The sequence below is a fragment of the Pteronotus mesoamericanus genome, unplaced genomic scaffold (assembly GCF_021234165.1).
Source record: "Pteronotus mesoamericanus isolate MK-2021 breed Mesoamerican mustached bat unplaced genomic scaffold, CSHL_Meso_final contig_50, whole genome shotgun sequence".
Taxonomy (NCBI): domain Eukaryota; kingdom Metazoa; phylum Chordata; class Mammalia; order Chiroptera; family Mormoopidae; genus Pteronotus; species Pteronotus mesoamericanus.
Window position 1 is genome coordinate 17,522,393 of NW_026555186.1, and position 11,875 is coordinate 17,534,267.

Here is an 11,875-nt window from a genome sequence, read left to right on the forward strand (position 1 = left end):
AAGCTGCAACTTGTAATTGTTTTTTCAGATCACCTCAAATGTGGTAATTTATTAAGAGGAAGAGATAAATTTCAAATAGAATAGATGAATTGCCTTTTGGGTTTCTCAACAACTGAATTAATGAAGAAGAGTAAATCAAATTAATGCATTTAAAAATTTTAAATTTTGGGGGGGGATTTGACATAAAATGCTGACATTGATAACGATCACCTAAAATTCATGTTCTGTCACTTTATTGAGGACCTCAATGACAAACTGTTAAGCCATTATATCAGGAGTATATAAAATTAGTCAACAAACAGACACACACACACACACATCCCATGCCCTAAAACCTTACAACTCATATATGAAAGAAAAATATTAAGATTTCTCCATATTTGACAACTTAAACAATTTATAAGCTATTACCTAACTTTTCCACACCCTTAACAATTTTTAAAAATCAATCATCCTAGAGAAAATCTCAATTATCTTTCTAATTTTTCCATAGAAAATATTTCAATATCAGTGTCATTTAAAGAGACAATTAAAGAATACATAGACAAAAGTATAGAGAAAAAAAAGTATTGTAGCATTATGTTGGGCAGTGGATAATATATAGATTTTTAATATGTTATAGCATCTGTGATATATGCTAACTTAAATTTATAGCGATTTTAAGTATTCTTTTTCATCTGATTTATAGTAGTATATTAGTAATTTTTAATTTTGCTCTTAGAGAGGGTGCCATTACTGAACCAGTTTCAGGCCAAAGTTTCAGCTACCCTCTTCCCCCTAAACCTGCATCTGCTCTGTAGAGGAGACTAAAAAAACTCAAAAGAAGAGAGGAAAACATGCACATAACCAGCCACTGGAGATCCAAAGAAGTTGAGGTTGTATAGAAAGGGACAGAATTAAAGTTACAGCATAGGTAGTCCCGAGAGGAAAGTTCATAGCAATCCAGGTCTACCTAAAGAAAATAGAAAAACCTCAAATAAAAAACCTAACCCTTAGCATAATGCTCTCCAGTTCCATCCATGCTGTCGCGAAGTTTAGTAGTTCTTTTTTTCTTTCTGCTGTGTAGTATTCCATTGTGTATATGTACCATAATTTTTTGATCCAATCATCTACTGATGGGCATTTAGGTTGCTTCCAACACTTGGCTATTGTGAAAGTCAAGGAACACATAGCAAGGACTCATGGACAAAACCAAAGGGGAAGAGCTGAGGGAGGGAAGGAGGGAGGGGGCAAGGGAAAGTGGTGGGGAGGAGGCAGAGACAAATGTATTTAAAAATATAAATAAATAAATAAATAAATACTTGGGAAAAAAAGAAAAAAGAAAAATAAAACTACATAAATAAAAAAAAACCCCAAAAACCCCTAAAAAACCTAACCCTTCATCAAAAAGAACTAGAGAACAACAACAAACAAAGCCCAGAGTGAGTAGAAGGAAGGAAATAATCAAGATCAGAGCAGAATTAAATGACATAGAGACTAAAAGAACAATTCAAAAGATAAATAAATTCAGGAGCTGGTTCTTTGGAAAGGTAAACAAAGTCAACAAGCCTTTAACTAGACTCTTCAGGAAAAAAAGAGAGAGGATCCAAATAAATAAAATTAGAAATGAAAGAGTAGTAACAACCCATACCACAGAAATACAAAGGATTGTAAAAATTACAATGAACAACTGTATGCCAAGAAATCAGGGTGAAATGGACAAATTTCTAGAAACACACAATCTTCTAAAACTAAATCAAGAAGAAGCAGAAAGCCTGAATAGACCAATAAAATGAGTGAAATCAAAGCAGTAATCAAAAAAAAAACTCCCTGCATACAGAAGCCCTGGAACAGATGACTTCACAGGTGAATTTTACCAAACATTCAATGAAAAACTAACTTCTATCTTCTTCAAACTATTCCAAATATTTACAAAGAAGGAAGACTCCTGAACTCTTTATATGAGGCACGTATTATTCTAATTCCAAAACCAAGTAAAGCCACAACAAAGATAGAAAATTATAGGCCAATATCTCTGATGAAAGTAGATGCTAAACTCCTCAACAGAATATTGGCAATTCAGATCCAGCAATATATTAAAACAGTCACACGCCATGATAAACTTGGATTTATCCCAAGGATGCAAAGATGGTACAATATTTGCAAACTGATAAACATAACATGCCACATAAACAAAATCAAGGACAAAAATCACATGATCATATCAATAGATGCTAAAAAAGCATTTGATAAAATCCAGCACCCATTTATGATAAAAACAATCAGTAAAGTGGGAATAGAGGGAGCATACCTCAATGTAATAAAGGCCATATACATGAAACCTACAGCCAAGATCATACTCAACGGGCAAAAACTAAAAGCTTTTCCCTGAAGATCAAGAACAAGATAAGAGTGTCTGTTTTCACCATTCTTATTCAACATAGTAGTACAAGTTCAAGTCACAGCGATCAGAAAAGAAAAAGAAATATAAAGCATCAAAATTGGAAAGGAGGAAGTAAAACTATCATTATTTGCAGAAAACATGATAGTACATAGGAAACCCTATAGTCTCCACCAAAAAAACTACTCGACCCAGTAAGAAAATTTGGCAAAATAGAAGGATACAAAGTCAATATTCAGAAATTGATGGCATTTCTGTACACCAACAATGAATTATCAGAAAGAGAAACTAAGAAAAAAATCCAATTTGCTATAGCAACAACAACAAAATATCTAGGAATAAATTTAACCAAGGAGGTAAAAGAACTGGACTCAGAAAACTACAGAATGCTGAAGAAAGAAATTCAGGAAGACACAAATAAATGGAAGCATGTACCTTGTTCATGGATAGGAAGAATTAACATCATTAAAATGTTCATATTGCCCAAAGCAATCTATAGATTCAACACAATTCCTGTTAAAATACCAATGGCATATTTCACAGATCTAGAACAAATATTTCAAAAATTTATATGGAACCAAAAAAGACCACAGATAGCCTCAGCAATCTTAAGGAAGAAGAACAAAGTTGGAGAGATGACAATACCTGATATCAAACTATACTACAAGGCCACTGTAATCAAATCAGCCTGGTACTGACATAAGAACAGACACATAGATCAATGGAACAGAATAGAGAGTCCAAGAAAAAACCCACATCCCTATGGTTAATTAATATTCAACAAAGAGAGCATGAGCATACAATGGAGTAAATGTAGCCTCTTCAATAAATGGTGTTGGGAGAAATGGACTGGTACATGCAATAAAAAATGGAGCTAGACCACCAACTTACACCATACACCAGAATAAACTTAAAATACATAAAAGACTAAATGAATGTCATGAAACCATAAAAGTTCTAGCAGAAAACATAAGCAGTAAAATCTTAAATATCCCACATAGCAATATTTTTGCTGATATACCTCCTAGGGCAAGGAAAACAAAGGAAAAATAAACAAATGGAACTACATCAAATTAAAAAACTTCTGCAAGGCTAAAAAAAAATCATTATCAAAATGAAAAGGGAACTAACTGTATGGGAGAACATATTTGCCAATGATACATCAGACAATTAAATATGGGCAAAGGATCTAAATAGACACTTCTCCAAGGAGGACATACAGATGGTCCGCAAACATAGCAAAATAAACCCAACATCACTAGTCATTAGAGAGATGCCAATTAAAACCACAATGAGCTATCACCTCACACCTGGTCAGCATAACTATCATTAATAAATCAACAAGCAACAAGTGCTGGTGAGGATGTGGAGAAAGGGGAACTCTAGTTCACTGTTGGTGGAAATGCAAACTGGTAAGCCACTGTGGAAAACAGTATGGAATTTCCTCAAAAAAATTAAAAATGGAATTATGAAGCACTTTGTCTAGTCCTCTCTGGACCTAAAGGTTATGCTCTTTTTCTCTATCTTAGCCAAACATCTCAGAGGGGTGGGAGTCATACTAAATAATTTTCCTTTTTTGTAATAACATCCTTGTTTCCCCAAAGCTTCATCTCACAAACAAAAATTTTAACCTAGACTGTTCTCAAGGCTTAAAATATGACTGAATAACCATTCTCTCCTCACATGGGTCCACTCATACCCTGAGGTACTCACCCACACACATATCACTCACACTCCCTGCTTTGCTCTCCTAGTAATCTCTCCCAGGGAATTTTTCCTAAAACACAGTGGCATCTAGCCATGAAAAAAGCAGGAAAATAACAGAACATGGAAACAGGTTTCAAAAATACCAATTCCTTATCCTAAGTTAACCTTAGAGTCAGAAAGAAAAAATCTTCCCCAAGAGCAGAAACCTTTATTGTAAAATCTGATTCCTTAAATTTTCTTATGTGGCTTTACATGATAATCTTCCATTAGTATACATTCCATAGTTAGAAGAACTTTTCCTCTGAATTGCTATAGGCTTTTCTTGAAAATAATATGTCTTTTTCTTATTATTCAGGTGAGAAATGTGGTCCTATTCAAAGTGGGGTGACTTGTTCCTTGCATTGTTTTTTGTCATTGTTGTTTAGCTTGAGAATACTTCTAAGATCCCCAACCTCCTGGACTAACTATAGAACTAGACTCATAAGACCAGCTGTTATTCTTTATCTCCATAGTCATTTATTTATTTATTTTTTTATGGTTGTTCAAGTACATTTGTCTCCATTTTCCCACCACCACTTTCCCCTGCCGCCCCCACCCCACCTCCCACCCTCAACCTTGCCCCTTTGGCTTTGTCCATGGGTCCTTTATACATGTTCCTTAATGACCCTTCCCCTTCTTTTCCCTCGTTATCTCCCTTCCCCACCCCCTCTGGTTACTGTCAGTTTGTTCTTTATTTCAATGTCTCTGGTTATATTTTGCTTGCTTGTTTGTTTTGTTGATTAGGTTCCACTTATAGGTGAGATCATATGGTATTTGTCTACCTATAGTTATTTCTTAACTCTATCTAACAGAACCCTTTTGATAGGGTTTGCAAGGCTATAAATTCCTATGAGCAGAAATATCCAGCAACATGCAGGAGGGACATACACAGTATTGCAAGCTACTTGCATCTGCAAGATATATAGAGAAGGCTTATTCACAGAGCCTGTATTATACACATATTTTGGAGAGATACAGTAATTAAAATGCAATGGTTCCATGAGAGAAACATCAAAAAAGGAAAGATTTCCATCATGGGCATAGACCATGACAACTGGAAGTGGCCAGTGATATCAAGTTAATAAAAAATCTGCCTGTTAAGTTCTGACTCAATCTCGCTTTAGTATTTTGACTTTTACTTTGGACTCATTATGAAAATGAAAAGTTCAACATTTTTTCTTGAAAGTAAAATTAGTCAATATAATTTCAGGATTTAAAAAAATCAGAAGTAATTCACATTTAGGCCCAGCACGATTAATCTAATGGAGAGTGTACCCTTCTTATACATAATATAATTTTGTTGATCTATCCCTTAACTACTAGCCACTTGTGTAGCTTGGCTCTCCTCCTTGGCACTGCACAGCTTCCCTGCTCAGTGTCTTAAACCAAGATCTCAATTCTTTCTCCAGAGTGTCCATCTGTACTCTTGGGCTCTCTTCTCTTTCACTGTTTGCCCTACATAGGCAATCTCTTCTACACCCAAGTATAAGGGACGTAAGTCTATCTAGTCTGCCTCTAAATATTTCATATATGTTGCCCATTTCTACCCACTGCTTCTACTCCAGATTTTCTTGACATTTCTCCCCGCTGAATTACTGAAATAGCTTTCTGACTGATCTTGCTATGGATACTCTAGTTCCAATCTCCTATCTAATCTCTAACAGTAGCCATAGTGATCTTTTTTGTTTGTTTGTTTTTAAAGATTTTATTTATTTTTAGAGAGAGGGGAAGGGAGGGAGAAAGAGAGGGGGAGAAACGTCAATGTGTTGTTGCCTCTCACAGGCCACCACCTGGGGACCTGGCTGGCAACCCTGTTGTGTGCCATGGTGATCTTTCAAAAAGGCAAATCTAATTTCACCTCATTGGTTTTCCATTGCTAATATCCTTAGTCTGGCTTACCTGCAGCCTGTCTACTTCTTCAGCCTCATCTTCCTCCCTGCTACTGCTTACTTTATCATTTTGTTACACTTCCCATATTTTGATTCCTTGATCGGACTATGCTCTGTTTTGCCTCAGGGTATTTGCATATACTAAGAAAAATTAAAGCAATTAGAAGAGAACTTGTACAATTTTCAGCTACCACACCTACCCACTTATCTGCACATGTGCCGTAAGGTACTCTGCTTTCTCTTGTATTACTGTTGATAGAATGACCTTGCTCTGATACAAGGCCCATCTTCCCCTTGTACACTAGACTCATTCCCCTCTTGGCTACTCAAAGACATTGTCCCAGCAACTTCCTGCATCAAGTTTTCCCTTTCACTATATCATTCCTGCTATGGTCTGAATATTTTTGTGCTCTCAAAATTTGCATGTTGAAATCCTAACCACAAAGAACATGATTTTAGGAGGTGCTTAGGTCATGAGGGTAAAGCCCTCATGAATGGGACAGATGTTCCTTTAAAAGAGACCCCAGAGAGCTCCCCAGGCCCTTCTACTACATGAGAACACAGGGAGCAGATGCTGGCTATGAACCAGGAAGATGGCCCTCACCAGAACACAACTATGCTAGTGCCTTGATCTTAGACTTTCCAGCCTCCAGAACCATGAGAAATAAGTTTCTGTTGTTTATGATCCTCCCAGTCTGTGGTATTTTGTTATGATAGTCAAAGTAGACTAAGACAATCCCAATTAGTATACAAATATGCTGTTTATTCACTAAGTTAAAATATACACTGGGCTCCACTTTGCCCTTTAGTTATACCCTATCACTCCTCTATGCTCTATGGAGACACTTTTGCAGGATGGCTAGTTCCTCAAGCCCTCCATACTTTTATTTAAAGTCCTACTTTCATTGAGACATCCCTTGGTCACTTTATTTTAAATTCCAGCCTCTCCAGGTATATTGTACATCATACTCCTTCCCCTGCTTTCTCCCCCAGCTAAAATATGAGATCCATGAGAGCAGGGATATTTGTCTACATTGCACACTATTGCATCACAGTGTCCATATCCATGAGAGCAGGAACTCTATGCCTCTTCATGCTCTTGAGTGTCTGACATCACCCCTGTCTCAGAGAGAGCACTCACTCACCCTGGTTAATGAAGAAATGCGTGCATGAGCACTGTACAGCTTCATCTCACGTTGGCTTTCCTCTGCCACAGCAAACATGAGTATGGTCTTTTAATGCTTGGAAAGCCTAATGTCCTGATAAATTGTGATAAGCTGTCCACTGAGTAACTGTTTACAGTCTAAGTCAGTGGTCAGCAAACATTTTCTCTCAAGAGTCAGATAATAAACATCTTGGGCTCACAGGACCAAATGGTCTCCACCACTACTATTTCTACTCTTCAGTAGTAGTGTTGCTCCAAGTAAACTTGACTCACTAAATAGGTGACAGGCAGGATCTGGCCTGCAGGCTGTAATGTGCCAACCCCTGGTCTAAGTTGTCTTTCTGAATCTTAACTCATCTGTCCAAGTATGCAGATTTAGTCCCATCCATTGCCTCATAGGTTAATTTATCATTCACAAGGACCTCACTCATTACTTCTGCCTCTCCACCGTATCTCCAGGTCACATCCAGATTACAACACAAAACTATTTTAGAATACAATCAGAGCCAGCAATAAAGATAATAAACAGTAAAGGAAATCCTCTACTTGAGAATATCACATGGTTTTTACCCCTAGTATTCCTCAAGCAGCATCATGTCCTATGACTCCTCCAAAGAAAATATATTAGAATATTTCTTCTTCTGGAGCATTATTAGAAAGATAAACTCCAGGAGGAAAAAATACAGATACTTATAATTTGTTTTTAGAGGTATTTAGTAAAACCCATATTTTTTAATTTTGTAGATGATATATTTCTCTCTCAGGTGTACAGGCCTATGTCACTCAAGAAATATTTGTTTGCTTATGCTTACAAAAGGCTGCCATGGGATAATTTAAATGCAAATTAGAAGCCATCCAAAGACAACTTTATTTTGTTGTTGTGATGTGAGGGTAATCAAAGGAGTCCTTATTTCTCAGGATAAAAATGCCCTTTAAATAAAATAAATGATACAAATATTTCAATTGAGGCTAGTTTTATTTTTTGCCAATGTTTTCTGATTTTGTTTTTTGTTTTTTTGTCAATTAAGAGACTCTAATAAGGTATTGTATAAAAATAATTTCTCTAAAAATAATGGCTTTCAACTTGTTAAAGCAATAATCTGTGGCAGCTTAATAATGGATTTTGGTGTTGTGTGACAACATGTTACGTTGAATGGACAAGGGTTTTAGTTAACTGCTAATTTACAACAATGAAATCTAACTGACTTTAGGTGACCATTGTTAAAGCTGATTTTTACCGCATTTAAGATATTCCTAGGAGAGATCGTTTGTATTTGTTAAAGGGGCATTAACTCTTTCAGACCAAAATATCTGAGGCCACCTAGCACTAAAGATATAGGTTTCTATTGGTAAACTAAGCTCCAGATGTGGGGGATGTTCCTGGAGAGTTGACCTTCAGTTTTATCAGGATCTCAAATGCAGGAAGAACCTTAGCCACCTTCAGTCTCTTTCACAGGAGGTAAGGATTACTTTGGCATAATGACCTTCACCTCTTATCTTTGTTTCAGATAATTGTAGGTGTCAGCACAATCTTCTTCAGAAACAGAAGAGGAAGTTCAGGCAGATATCAAAGAAGATTCAGGTGTTCTCAAAGGAGAAGTGAAGTTATATGAAAGCTTTCTCTATCATTGGCAGTTATGGAAATTTGGATAGAATATATAGCATTGTGAATCTCAGACTTGACATTCTGGCATATCTTGATTAAGACAAAGGACGTTCAGAAAATCTTGGTTTATACTTTGGTTCTCTGTGCCACTAGGGAAATTATTTTGTCCATAAAATAAAAAAAAAAATGGTACTTAACTTAGGGTTGTTCTGAATATAAAAAACCATAAAACACATCCAATGTTAGCATAGGTCCTGGCACATGGTAAAGTATTATTCTTCATCTTACAACTTTAATATCAAAAATTCTAGAGTGAAATAAAAGACACAGGAGAAAGAGTTCTATGTTCATCAAAAAGAAAAAGAGCCCAAAAAAGATAAGTATCATTCTGTAATATATAATTTCCTCCACATTGTTATGGCCAATGCTAGACTCTGCTTCTAAACTATTCTAATTGCATTTTTGTTAAACCAACCATTTTTACCTCAGCTATAAGAAATAGTACTGAATATGCAAATAGTATTTTGAAGAATTTGGGGAATTCAAATATTTATCCATTCCTCAAAATTCCACCATTACCATCGGAAAAAGTCATTAAGTTAACTGAAATGATTCCTGTCTCATGAAGAATGGCCTTATTAGATCCTTTATATTTGACTAGAAGAAATGCCTGAAAGAACAGATATTTTTATAGGAAGGAACGACGGAGAAGAAAACAAATTCTGAAGTACAGAATTATAATTGAGGATCAAAAGCTGTGAATATAATTAAGACAGTGTATTAAGGTAGAAAGAAGGTACCAAGAAGAGAACACTCGGGTTTCTGAGAATGCGGGGCAATGTACCTGTGTCCTCTCTGCCCGGATGTGACCCTGCAGATTGATGAGAGGTGTTGGAAATTATGTTTCTTAATTGCTTCTTCTGAAGTAGATCACACACATGTGCATGAGTATGCACACATACATGAGCACACACATACACACACTATACAACACAACAAATGACTTCTCTAAGACAAGGATATCTATAACACAAGTTTAATCAACACTTTCTCATCTCTTTCTTCACAGATGTCTTCAACATTTTACATCAGTAACATCTCTAATAAATTTAGCCCTAGATGTAAGGAAGAGTTACATAGACATATGTTTCCATATTCAAAGGGAGGCCTTTCTCAGTGGATTAACAATAGAGTTAATTTTCCTTCAGGGAAAAACAAAACAAAACAAAACAAAAAAACTTCTTTTAAATAGAAAGAGAGAGAGATAAATTAAAATAAAGTAGTACTTATAAAGGAAGATTATTCTCCAGAGAAAAAAGACATGTGATTTGTAATTAAAATACATTTAATTAATAGCCATGCAAACCACTCTCGTTAGAGTTCATTTTAATGCTTGAACAGTCAAAAGGGAGTAATTACAATGAAGCCCAGTCCTTGTCTCCTTACTGAGAGCTTCACAAACTTTGCCAGGGACATCTCAAGAGATTCTTTCTCTCCACCACTCTCTTTTTTGTTACCCTTTTATGTGAAAAGGCACTGAAATGAAAATTCAATTTTTCCCTTTGGTTCCTCTGTACTAACTTTTACTACTGATTTTACAATTCAGAGCCCTTCCTTACTTTGGTTTCTAGAATGGTAAAGCTTCATAATAAATTCATTAGGCACTGTGTACTTGTACAAACAGAAATCAACACTTAATGAACTTTCACAGGTGCTGTGGCTGGTGTGGCTCAGTGGATTGAGCTCTGGCCTGCCAACCAAAGGGTTGCCAATTTAATTCCCAGTCAGGGCACATGCCTGGGTTGTGGGCCAGGTCCCCAGTAGAGGGCGCATGAGAGGCAAACACATGATGTTTCTCTCCCTTTCTTGCCCTCACTGAAAATAAATAAATAAAATCCTTTTTTTTTTTTTAAAAAAAAGGAAAGAAAGAACTTCCTCAGAAAAGAGAATTGGTCAAAAGGATGTAAGATACAAGTCAACAGATAGAGGCTTGAAGAACCAGACTTCAGCAGGATCCAGTGGAAGCAAGAGCAGCCAGAATCAGTCTGTCTAGGACTTGGCTGCTCACCACATCGTCACACTGTCACACTGTCAGCAACCACAACCATCATGTCTCTAACTTTTCCACTCAGTAGTGGTGCATGTGACAGTGGGTTTGAGCCATCCCCTCAAGATTCAATGTTCTGACTGGAAACATCAGATTAGCCATACTGAGGTCTAGCTGACAGAAAGGTGTACAGAAAAGTGTACATATCTTCCCTTGTAGCTTTCCTGGTAGAAGGCTCGACCCTCTCTCCTACCCACCCTGAGATTCCTCCCAAACAGAAGAGTGCTGCATATTGTCCAACCAAACCAGCTTTCTACATCTTACCTTCTGTGAGTTCTCATCCCTCTGACTATCCCTAGAATTACATTCCCAAGCAACGGAGTGATAGTAACGGAAGTTGAAGAGACAAAAGAACATACAGAGCACCTCTTTTATTGCAATGTCTGCCTAAATGAGTATCAAACCTAGTGTCTTAGTCCATTCAGGCTGCTGTAACAGAATGCAATAAACTAAGTGACTTATAAACAATGGAAATTTATTTCTCACAATTCTGGAATCTTGGGCAGTCTAAGAACAAGGTAGAGTCTGTGTGTGGTAGAGACCTGCTTCCTGGTTTACAGATGGCCTCTGGCTGTGTCCTCACCTGGTGGAAGAGGAGAGGGAGCTCTCTGGGCCTTCTATTATAAGATCACTAATCCTAATCATGAGGGCTACACTGTCATGACCTAATCACCTCCCAAAGGCCCCTGTCCTAATATTTTCTTTTTAGGGGTTAGGATTTCAACATAAGAATTTGAAGGAGACACAAACATTCACACCACAGGACCCAGGCTCACTTACAAAGAAGGAGGTAAAAACAAAAATGAAAATACTTACCTATCTCAGTCATAAGCAATTGTGAGTCAAAGTTTAAGTGCTTACTTTATTGCTAAACGAATTCAGGAACCAGGCAAAAATAACTCAGGTACTTACTCTTAAAATGTAAAGCAATTAACCAGTTAAAATAGGGTTTTTTGTTTTTGTTTTTGTTTTTGTTTTAGAT